At 42.9% G+C, this 12,302-nt stretch overlaps 1 protein-coding gene across 3 annotated transcripts in view; it reads left to right on the top strand.

The window, feature by feature from the left end:
• Positions 1–12,302, top strand: part of sema6bb (sema domain, transmembrane domain (TM), and cytoplasmic domain, (semaphorin) 6Bb) — a 576,599-nt gene that overhangs the window by 298,290 nt on the left and 266,007 nt on the right. Inside the window, exon 2 of one of the 3 annotated variants that reach the window (XM_063032163.1) lies at positions 11,656–11,716. The exons of the other annotated variants lie outside the window; for them this stretch is intronic. The gene's annotated coding sequence lies outside the window, so the exon portion shown is untranslated. The remainder of the gene's footprint in view (positions 1–11,655; positions 11,717–12,302) is intronic. 3 annotated transcript variants of the gene reach the window in all.

Here is a 12,302-nt window from a genome sequence, read left to right as displayed (position 1 = left end):
TCTTGTCAACTTCTTCCACCTGCATCGTTTCTAAGCTGGTCTATTGATCAGACTGTGGCCTCCTCAACATAGGAGAAATCAAAGTTTGCAAGGCAACCCACCACTGATGTTCCTCTCCCACATCACTGACCTATCACCTAGTTTTCTTCTCCCTTTGTTCACCTTTCCATTCCCCTTCCCTACCCCTCCTGGTTCTACCATTAAACCAACTAAAATTGCTATAGATTAGCTATCTTTTCTCTTCCCTCTCAGCCCTACCTGAGGGTCTTGACCCGGAATGTTTACTTATCTTTTGTCTCCATAGCAAATGCTTGATTGTCTGAGTTCTTCCAGCATTCTGGTTTCCTCTTTGTTCCAGGTCCTAGCAACTGCAGTCACTTTGACCTCTTCAGTGTGTTCGGTGAAATTGCAGTTTGTGCCAGTGAGGGATCTGCCCTGGTGCACATCTCTCCACAGATGCTGCCTTACATGTTGACTATTTCCAGTAGTTCCTGTTTCGTTTTCAGATTTTCAGTATCTGCAGTATTTTTCATTGGATTGCCAAACCAGCTACCCTTGCCACTAACCTACTACATTCATCCTTATGCCATTCTGTGTTTCTTAAAGGCTATGTTGTGTCATGTGTGACGCCAAGCAGAGCTACCGGACGGATGATGCTAATGAGAGAGATAAAACGGAAAACAATGGAGAAACATTCAAAATGCTAATAAGAGAGAAGAGAGAGATTAACGAGAAAGAAACACAATTCAGATATTGACAAACCGTTTGCTTTGAACCTGAACTGTCTGCAGTTTTATGGACAGGTGATACCCCAGCAGGGGTATAAAAAGAGCAGGTTTGCTAAGGCACGACACGCCACGAGACCCTGGAAAGAGCAGTGTGCCCCCACAAGTTGGTGGGAGTTTGGAGGACCGGTTTGCGGGAATTGGTCAGAGGCTCACAGGGTGTAAAGGTACGATCGGTGGGAACCTGGGGTGTGTGTCCGCCCTTCCCTGGGTGCAGGGTTCACAGCAGAAGAACGATCGTATCCGGAACGGGGGGGTCACAGTCGGTGACCACAGCGGGATCAGAAGACATCAAAGGGTCTGCCCGAAACCAACTGCATCTCTCTCTCTCTCTCTCTCTCTCTCTCTCACTCTCTCTCGCTATCTCTATCTCTATCCCTATCTCTCTATCTCTATCTCTTCCCCCCCACCCCACCAACGGTACAACAGCAGCGATTACTTCGAACTGCACTAAACTGAACTGAACTCTGCTTTACTTAAGACTGATCATTTTACCCCTAGACTGCGATAGAGCTTGGTTGATTCCTATTACCCTATTTCTGTGTATATGTGTGTATTATCATTGCTAACCTGTTACATTTCTATCCTTGCGATTAGTGTACTGTATTACTTATTTCTTTAATAAAACTTTATTAGTTCTTAGTAATCACAGACTCCAACGAGCGTTCCATTTCTGCTGGTTTCGCAACCCAGTTACGAGGTACATAACAGTTGTAACTTGAAATTAGGTTTAATATCACCGGCATATGTTGTGAAATTTGTTAACTTTGCTGCAGCAGTACAATGCAATACATAATAATAGAAAAAGACCTGTGAATTACAGTAGGTATGTGTACTTTTTTAAAGTAGTGAGGTCATGTTTATGGGATCAATGTCCATTCAAAACTCAGATGGCGGAAGGGGAGAAACTATCCCTGAAATGTTGAGTTGTTGAGTGTGTGCGTTCAGCCTTCTGCACCTCCTTCCTGAGGGTAGCAATGAGAATAAGACATGTCCTGGGCGATGGGGGTGCCTAATGATGGACACTGCATTTTTTAGGCGTTGTTCCTTGAAGATGACCTGGATACTATGGAGGCCTGTGTCCATGATGGAGCTGACTAAGTTTACAACTCTCTGCACCTTACTTCAATCCTGTGCAGTAGCTCCCCCACCCCCATACTAGACGATGATGCGACCAGTTAGAATGCTCTCTATGGTACACCTGTAGCAGTTTTCTAGTTTTAGATAACATACCAAATCTTCTCAAATTCCTAATGAAATATAGTTGCTGTTTTGCATTCTTTGTAACTACATCAATATATTGGGTCCAGCTTAGATGCTCAGAGATATTGACACCCAGGAACTTGAAACTGCTGACGCTTTCCACTTCTGATCCGAGGATTGGTGTGTGTTCCCTTGTCTTACCCTTTCTGAAGTCCAAAGTCAGCTCGTCAAGTCTTACTTGTGTTGAATGCAAGGTTGTTGCTGTGACACCACTCAACTAGCGGGTGTATCCCGCTCCTGTACGCCCTCTCGTCACCACTTGAAATTCTGCCAACAACAGTTGTATCATCAGCAAATTTTAAGATGACATTTGAGCTGTGCCTAGCCACACAATCATGGGTGTACAGAGAGTGCTAAGCACACACTCCTGAGGTGCGTCAGCGTTGATTGTCAACAAGGTGAAGATGTCATTTTTGGTCAGCACAGATTGTGAGCTTCCGGTTAGGAAGTCAAGGATCCAGTTGCAGAGAGAGGTACAGAGCCCCTGGCTCTGGAGGTTTTCAGTCAGAACTCCAGGAATGATGGTGTTAAGTGCTGAGCTGTAGTCAATATACAGCATTCAGTGTATCAGCTGGCATTTCTTGGGCACTGGTATGATTATTGTCCTTTCAAAGCAGCTGAGAACTTCTGACTATAGCAATGAGAGATTGAAAATGTCTTTAAACAACCCTGCCAGTTGGTTGACACAGGTTTTCAAAACCTTACCAGACTCCCCATCAGGGCCTTTTGCCTTACGAGAGTTCACCTTCTTGAAAGACAACCTGATGTCAGCCTCCGAGACAGTAATCACGGGGTCACCGGGTGCTGTGGGGGTCCTCATAGCTATACTTTTGTTCTCCCTTTCAAAGCCAGCACAAAAGGCATTGAGCTCATCTGGGAGTGAAGCATCTCTGCCATTCGTGATGTTGGGTTTTGCTTTCTAGGATGTAATGGCCTGCAAACTTTGCCAGAGTTGATGTGCATATGATATGGCCCCCAATCTCCCTCGGAATTGTTGCTTAGCTCTTGAAATAGCCGTTTCCTCCCAGTGCAATAGAGTTATAGAGCACTATGGCTCAGAAGCAGGCCTTTTGGCCCATCTAGTTGATACCAAACTGCTATTCTGCCTAGTCCTATTGACTCACACCTGGACATGGTCCCCCATCCTCCTCCCATCCATGTACCTATCCAAACTTCTCTTGCAGGTGTATGCTGCAATGGAACCTGCATCCACCACTTCCGCTGGTAACTTGTACCACACTCGTACCAGCCTCTGAATGAAGACACTCCCCTTCAGGTTCTCCTTAAGTATTTCACCTTTCACCCTTAAGCTATGACTTACACTTCTAGTTTCACCGAACCTCAGTGGAAAAAAACCTGCTTGCATTAACCCTATTTATACCCCTCATAATTTTGCATACCTCTAAAATCTCCCTTCATTCAAAGGTACGTTTAATGGCGGAGAAACGTATACAATATACACCCTGAAATGCTTTTTCTTCACAACCATCCACAGAAACAGAGGAGTGCCCCCAAAGAATGAATAACAGTTAAACATTAAAACCCCAAAGTCACCCCCCAGTTCCCCTTCCTCCCGTGTGTAAGTGGCAGCAAGCAACAAACTCCCCTTCCCCCCCACCAGCAACAAAAAGCATCAGCATCTGTCACCGAGCACTCAAGTGTGAGCAAAGCAACATCAAAGGTACACACTTGCAGTACTCCAAAGGGTATATTCTTTACCCGGCATTCCACATACCACAGGCTCTCTTTGTCTCCCTAATAAGGGAGAAAGGGGTGTCTCCATTTCACAGTGAGAGGGGAGATGTAACAAACAACTCTCTGGTTTACGATATTAAAAGTCCATTGTGTTGCTTCCCAACAATCTCTGGTCTCCGGGCACACTGCCTTAGATCCTCCATCTCCCATGACACACCAGTCTTCTGCTCAGACACCAACCTCTAATCCCCCCGTCTCCAAAGCCACAAAAGCTCGGTCCTCTGAAGGCGAGTAGAACTCTTAGGCCAAGCCCTTGGCATGCTGAACAACGGCCAGTTATGAAACCCCAAGAGCAGGTCCCATTCCCACAAAGAACTATAGTCAGCATGTAACTCCAGGTCAGGGTCTTCAAAAGAACCCCGCACGGGAAAAATAGAGTTACTAAAGATGGAAGTCGAGCTGTTTCCGAAGATGCAAGCAGAGAGTCACCGTTAGGAGCCATTAACCCTCGTAGCTCCTAATCTATTCAACATGTTCTTTTAACTCAGCTCCTCTAGTCATAGTCATAGTCATAGTCATACTTTATTGATCCCGGGGGAAATTGGTTTTCGTTACAGTTGCACCATAAATAATATAGTAATAGAACCATAAGTAGTTAAATAGTAATATGTAAATTATGCCAGTAAATTATGAATTAACTCCAGGACCAGCCTATTGGCTCAGAGTGTCTAACCCTCCAAGACCCTCTAGTCCTGGCAAAATCCTTATAAATTTTCTCTGTACTGTTTCAATCTTATTAAAAATCCTCCTCTTTTACATAAGAGTACCACTTAACCAAAATGCTGTGATACTTGAAATTGCAGGTACTATGACATGTGCCTGGGTTTGTCTTGGTCACCGGTGTCTGGTGAAGGTGTTGCCTCCAGTTTGAAAATAGGCTGAAGTGCTTAAGGAGTCACTATTGTTATATCTAGTTTTCTTTCCTTATAATAGTTCTATAATACTCCTTTTCTCTTATCTATTTTGCTGTAATGTCTTGGACATTGTCTTTAATGTTAAGTTATACATATTGCCTGTGCAAACTAAGAAATCCAAATGGATGAATGAAGCATTATTCTCAGAGTGTAAGGAGAAGCAAATGGTGTGTACTCTTAGGCTTCTCTGTATGTCTGAACTATGATACTAGAAGGTGCATATTCTACTCTGGATCTGTGGCAATCCTAAAACTGTCACAGATTTGACTTGTTCTCTAGAGTTATGGTTGTTTTTTTTCGAGGAAGTCGGGTGCTTTCATTCTGTACGGTATATCCTGTTTCCCATTAAAATAGGATATTACTAGTAATGTACTTAGCATGAGTTTGGCAGAGAAAAAAAAGGGCATTTTTCATAATTTCATTAATTTTCAATGTAAATTATACCCAACGAAATATAGTCACAGCCAATTTGAAAGAGAGAGAGAGAGATTGCGGGGATAGAGAGGGAGAGGGAACACACAAATAGGCGAGGAAAAAAAAGAACATGTTTTCAATTCCATTGGAAAGAAAGAGTACAGGAAATTGTGCTAAATTCCTTTACTAAGACTAGCTGCAGGAAACTATTCCCAAGATGAGAATTCCAGGACCGTAAGGTGGAATTTCAGCTCAGAATTCCAGAAAGTGCAGTACACTTTGAGTATTTGCTTGTGTTCAATAGGATTGGTAGTGGTGACCAGAGAGTGCCAAAACAAGAGATCCACAAGATTTAAACCTGGCCTGTGGTACCCTGCTGTGAAATAGCATCTGTATAGTGCTGCATTAGTATCAAAGAACTGGAAGCTGTGCCAAAGACTTAATGTGTATTGTTTACTTTTCAACAACCGTTCAATAATTAGTATTCTTGTTAAATAGGATACATATATCCCTTATTTGACAACTATTGATTTGTCACCCACTTTTCCTCCCTTGAGTAGATACTTGACTCTATTTGTTTGTGAATGCTGGCTTCAAAAGATTTTGCTAAGACCTTATTTCAATTGAATTAAAGACCAAAACATGACCTTTGAATATTTGAGGATTGTTTGCTCTCTGTCAGATGGCATCTGCCTGTAATCGGCAAGTCAATTTACACTTTCCTTTCGATGTGACCACATGAAAACATTACATAATTGCTGCATTTAGGTTGACCCTGTTGTACTTATATAATCAGGCGGAAAGTTCATAGAGAATTATTAGCTTGTGGTCTTCCAGTACAATGGACAAGGAAGGTTTCATGGTGAACTGGGTAAAAATATAATCCTTTCCAGCCCAAGGCAGGACCAGATTCTCCAGTTTCATTACTAGAGGACTTTGTATTTTTTCTAACTAAAAAACAAAAGGTTATTAATCATAGGCGAGTCAAAAAGAAGTCACATATCCTCTGGAGTTTGAAGACATTTGAAGTCCTGAATGGCCTGGAGCTGCACTGATCAGTCAGTTGATAAAAGTATTAGCCAGTACAGGAATTAACCATCCAGGAAGGTCACAAGTTCATACCCCAGTCTGTCATTTTGTTTTAGTTATAGCATCTCTTTGATGTATCCTTTGGGTTCATCCACACAAGTCATATTTCTTTCCAGCTGACAAATGGGCATCAGCAAGGCTGTACACCAGATGGGAGCTGTCTGTGAGCTGAGAGATCAACAAAAGGAATTAGGTTGCCTGCTTCTCCCACTTCATAGGTCACAAAATCATAAGGAGATAAAACACAGAGACAGCACCTTCACCCGCAGTCTGCACCAACCAATAAACACTAATCCTACGTTAATCCCATTTTTCATTTACCCTCAATTTTCATAATTTTCCCTTGGGTTCTACCACTCATCCATGCACTGGGGACAATTCACAGTGGCCTATTAACCTGCCAACCCACATGTCTTTGGGATGTGGGATGAAACTGGAGCAGCAGGAGGAAACGCGCACGTGCACAGAGAAAACACGCGAACAGCGCAGCGCACAGGCAGGGCCGGAGGACAGGATTGAACCCAAGTTTCTAACCCACTGACTACACCACTGCTGTTCAGTTCTTGCAACTGACACTTTGCCATGCTAGCCATGGATCTGCTGATTTGGTCCAAACGTGATTTGGTATTTTCAAAAGCTGCTCCACAGGAAGTTGGTCAGTGCCATCATGTCCATGTTAAACCCACTGCCAAGGTGTCTAAGGTGTGCCAGCCACATCACCTCATGAGCAGTGGTAGGTGTGCAATTGACTGACCTGTTTCTCTAGAACAACTTCTGCATGACCTCAGGCATTTGTCTGCCAATTTGAGACTGTGCGGCAAGTGTCTAACTCTTTGTTGTCTTCCACTCCCTCTCTGTCTGTTGAGCACAGCTCTCTGGGCTGGTGCTGTTATTCCAGCAAGGATCTAAACTAGCTGATAGTTTAAAAAATCCTGCAGGTGCTGGAAATCTGAAATAAAACCACAATAACCTGCGATTGCTCACCAGGTCCCTGTGATCTCTGTCCCGCAAGGTAACGTAAGAACATCCTTCAAGGGGTTGAAGCCTCCTCACAAGGTACCATGCACTGATGATGTACCTAGTGGGGAATTGAAACCTCTGCCAACCAATTTGTGGGAATATTTAATCTCGCACTGCAGTAGTCAGAAGTTCCCACCTGCTTCAAAAAGGTGACAATCATATCAGTGCCCAACAAGAGCAGGGTGAGCTACCCCAACAAGTTATCACTCACATCTACTGTGCTGAAGTGCTTTGAGAGATTAGTCATGGCCAGAACCAACTACTGCCTAAGCAAGGACCTGGACACTCTGCAATTTGCTTTTCACCATAATAGAACAACAGTGGATGCAATCTCATTCAGCCTTGGATCACCTGGACAACAGTAATATCTACATCGAGAGCTGCTGTTTATTGATTACAGCTCAGTGTTCAATGCCATCATATCATCAGTTCTAATCAATAAGCTCCAAAACCTGGGCCTCTGTACCTCCCTCTGCAATTGAATCCTTGATTTCTTCATTGGGACATCACAGTGAGTATGGAAGTAAAATAACATCTCCTCTTCAGTCAACACTAGTGCACCTCAAGGCTGTGCGGTTAACCCGCCGCTCTACTCCCTCTACAGCCACAACCGCGTGGCTAGGCACACCTCAAATGCCATCTCTAAATTTGCTGATGGCACAACTGTTGTTGGCAGAATTTTATTTGGTGAAGAAGAGTCGTACAGGAGTGAGACAGATCAGCTGGTTGAGCGGTGTCACAACAACACCCTTGAACTCAATAATATCAAGGAATTGATTCTGGACTTCAAGAAGGAGGTCAAGGGAGCGCAACAGTTCTCATCGAGGAATCAGCAGTAGAAATGGTGAACTGTTTCAAATTCCTGGGTGTCAACATCTCTGAAGCCCAAACATGGGTCCAACATATTAATGCAATCACAAAGGAGGCATAACAGTGGCTATATTTCATTAGAAGTTTCAGGAGACTTGTTATGTCACCAAAGACTCTCTCAAATTTCTACAGGTGTGCATTCTAACTGGTTGCATCACCAGCTGGTATGGAGGGCTACTACGCACTGACATCCCTCCAATGTAATCTAGGATTTAAGAGTGAGCCAAGTGGACAATGGCAAATGAGTCAGTGAATTAACTAAGTCATTGCTTGAAGCACACAGATTGGCTGCTGAATCTTTCAAACAATTTGAAAAGAAAAATTATTAAAAGTTTGATGATGCCTTTGGCCCAGAGTGGTCAGCAAAATTGGGACTGCTGATTTGGCATTCCTCGAGAATGTATCCAGCAAATGGTCAGCAGATAATTGTTCAGTTAGAAGCCAGTTTATTCATGGATGACTTGTCTCTCTGTGACGGGTGAGACCCCAATCATTAACAACACGGGCACTGACACATTTTTGTATGAGCTCCAGGTTGCAATTTGACTTGCATGAACTACGCAAATATTCATGATCTGGGCCTATATGACAACATCAGCAACATTGGAAGAGGCCCTGTGTTTGTAAAAAGCTTCAACATAAGTGAGCAATCTAGAGAATCATGTTAGATGGTATGAGTGATTGATCTGAAAGCTGGTTTATAGTATAGAAGATTATGAACACATATTTGTTTTATTTTTATTTGGAGATACAGCATGGAACAGGCCCTTCTAGCCCAACAGACTGCACCACCACGTAACTCACCTATTTAACCCCAATCTAATCACAGCACAATTTACAATGACCAATTAACCTACTAACCTGTATGTGTTTGGAAATAGGAGCACCGGGAGGAACTCCATGTGGTGACGAGGAGAACGTACAAACTCCTTACAGATGGTGCAGGAATTGAACTCGGAACTCCGACGCCCCAAGCTGTAATAGTTTTGCACTGACCACTATGTTGCCGAGGCTTAGAGTAGAGCATGGAGTCATAGAGCAATACTGTGTGGATATAGGCCTTTTGCTCCAATGAGTCCATGCCCACCCAGTTCTTCCCAATTTCTTGCATTCAGCCCACATCCCTCCAAGCTTTGATTCTCCATGTACCTACCCATGAGCTTCCTAAATATAAGGAAATATGCTCAATATAATTTTATCTGGTACCTCTGAGTGTATGTTCATGGTCCTCTGCTGTTCTAGGGCATCTACTTCAAGGTTTGACATGTCATGCGTTCAGTGAATCTCCTGCATACACTGCTATTTTAACACATGGTTATTTGAGATACTGTTGCCTTCATATCAACCTGAACCAGCCTAGCAATTTGCCTCTGACCACTCACATTAACAAGGCACTTTCACCACTCAGAACTGCCCCTCACTGGATGTTTTTTTTTGTGCTTTGCATGAAACTTTGTAAACGTCAGAGACTGTTGTGCATGAAAATCCCAGATTCTGAGATACTCAAACCACCCCGTCTGGCATCAACAATCATTCCACAGTCAAAGTCACTTAGATCAACTTTCTTCCCCATTCTGATGTGTGGTCTGAACAACTGAACCTCTTGACCACGTCTGCATGCTTCTATGCATTTACTCATTGAGTTGCTGCCACATGATTGACTGATTTAGATATTTGCCTCAACGAGCAAGTGGCCACAGTGTTTCTAGGTGTAGATATAAAATAGCTGAAGAAGTCATTTCATGCAAAATGTTACAGGGAATAGGAAAATTAAAAAGCCAGCAGAACTGTTTTTCAAACAAATTTGAGCACATTAATGATCTATGAAAATATTGCAAATTAAAGACCTATTTAACTTGATAGGATTGTCTCAAGGATAAATATTTAGTTAAGGGCACCAGCTGGAATTTGCTGCTCCTCGTCCTTTGAGGGTACAGAGTGTGTATGTCCATGTGAGAGGACTGCTGGTTTAACGCCTTATCGAAATGAAGGCTTTACCTACAATGTAGTAACAGTCAATACTCTATTGAAGTGTGCAAATGTGCTTCTCAAGTCTTGGTTTAGAGCCCAAACCTGCAGATAGAACATAAAGTATTACAACATAGTACAGGCCCTTTCACCCATGATGTTGTGCTGACACTAAGATCAATCTAACCCTTCCCTACTATATAGTCCTCCATTTTCCTATCATCCACGTGCCTATCAAGAGTTTCTTAAATATTTCAAATGTATCTGCCTCTACCACTTCCCATGGCACTGTGGAAAAGAAAACTTGCCTCTGATAAGCACCTCTACACTTTCCAGCAATCACCTTAAAATTATGCTGCATCATATTGGCCATATTTTGTTTGACTCCAAGATAAGAGCATCAGGTATGAGGCAATATCAGCATAAAAAGAACAACACTAATGGGCTCTTCTGACTCTATTCTGACCAATTTACCTGTCAGAGATACTCCCTTTAACTGTATTTGGCGCATATCCTTTTAATGTTGTTTTTTTCCTGTCCATATGCCTGTCTAAGTGCCTTTTAAACAAGCGAGTTGTGTACATCTGAAGTTCAAATGACTACAAAAGTTTCTGGAAAATACTGCTTTAATTGAACGATGTAGATTGACTTTGGCAGGCTTTGATTTGTAAACTAATGCAAGTGTAATATGACCAGTTGACACATTTATGAGGACGAGGAGCGCAGGTGTGCGCCAAATCCTGGACATGATATCCAGTATGGCTGAATCTGCCAAAACTCATTCAGTCAATCTCATGTAAATGTCCATTGGAGGCTCTTCAGTGCAAATATGGTGCAAAATAGAATGCTGTGCATTTGTGATTGGAAATTAACGTCCAGATTTTCAATGGAGCTCAAGTCTGTAGCTTGAGGAGCAGCAGGTAAATAAAACTGCTCAGCTCACTGACAGGGAATTGCACTGGTCTGATGTTTCGTTCGTTCCTGAAAGGCATCAGCTGGAAAATCAGATCCTGGTAAGAGCCACGTTTGCCTTAAAGACCAGTCCAATTTCCATGAGCCAACTTCCAAATCCTTGAGAAGATTTGGTAAAGAAGAGACAAAGGGAGAGAGTGGTCGGTCATGACAGGAGGAAGTATCCATGAAGATTTATGACTGATGTGAAGAGGAGTCTGACACTGAGTGCAAACTCCCTCACTCTTAAACTGGGACCTGACTGGTCAGCCAAAGTAGGTCCTCTGCCTTTGCTTCCTTGTGTGCCTTGCACAGAGAAAGGGAAGACCAGACTGACCCAGCAAAGGCTGTGGTTCAAGTCATTGCACAGCTTTGGAATGGCAGAGATCAGGGGTCCCCATAAGAAAAAGAGTATGTTTGGAGAACATTACAACCAGTCTCAAACCTGGTGGTCCAGCACCAAAATGAGAAATCTGCAGATGCTGGAAATCTAACCAACACAGACAAAATGCTGGAGGAACTCAGCAGGCCAGGCAGCATCTATGGAAAAGAGTAAAGAGTAATGGAGGGAAATACCTGATGAGGGGTATCACCCTGAAATGTTGACTGTTTACTCTTTTTCATAGATGCTACCTGGCCTACTGATCTCCTCCAGCACTTGTGTGTCTTGCTTCGACTAGCACCAAGGTAGGAGTGAGAACTGAGTATGTGGCATCTTCACTGGCACTGGCATCTGGGAAGCATTTTCATTACTGTCAGCATGATTGGTGTATTTATCAAGTTCATTAAGATGTACACTACCATGTAAGGAGTGGCTAGGCATCAGACAGCATCGCTTCCCAAATGATAAACCTCAGCACCTGTGGTAGTAGAGAGCAGACTCTTCACTTTACAAGATAAAAGTTTGCTTGTGTCCCTAACTCCATGGTATTTGCCTCAACAGAGTCAAATATCAAAAGGAGATTATACACAGTGGTGAATATTATAATTCCGGTTCAGAGTAAAAGGCCAGAGATAAATTTGTACCTCAGCTCCAGAATCTTGGATCTTTGCGGACCAAAGTACCCAGTCTTTCAGAATCTAATGGACGTCCATTCCATAACATAGCTCCATTTGGATTGACTGGCTGAAGTTTCATCAGTGGTTCAATCCAGAATTTGTAGTCAAAGCTGATTCTATTGGCCAATTTCAAAAAAAAAAGTCTCCTATCTTATTAAAATATGCCAAAATTCAAAATGGACATAAACTAGTGGAAAGCTGGCCCACAACAGTG

This window comes from Mobula hypostoma, chromosome 24 (genome assembly GCF_963921235.1).
Source record: "Mobula hypostoma chromosome 24, sMobHyp1.1, whole genome shotgun sequence".
In the NCBI taxonomy this organism is placed as follows: domain Eukaryota; kingdom Metazoa; phylum Chordata; class Chondrichthyes; order Myliobatiformes; family Myliobatidae; genus Mobula; species Mobula hypostoma.
The sequence above is the reverse complement of the archived record's forward strand: the minus strand, read 5'-3'. Positions and strand labels throughout refer to the sequence as shown.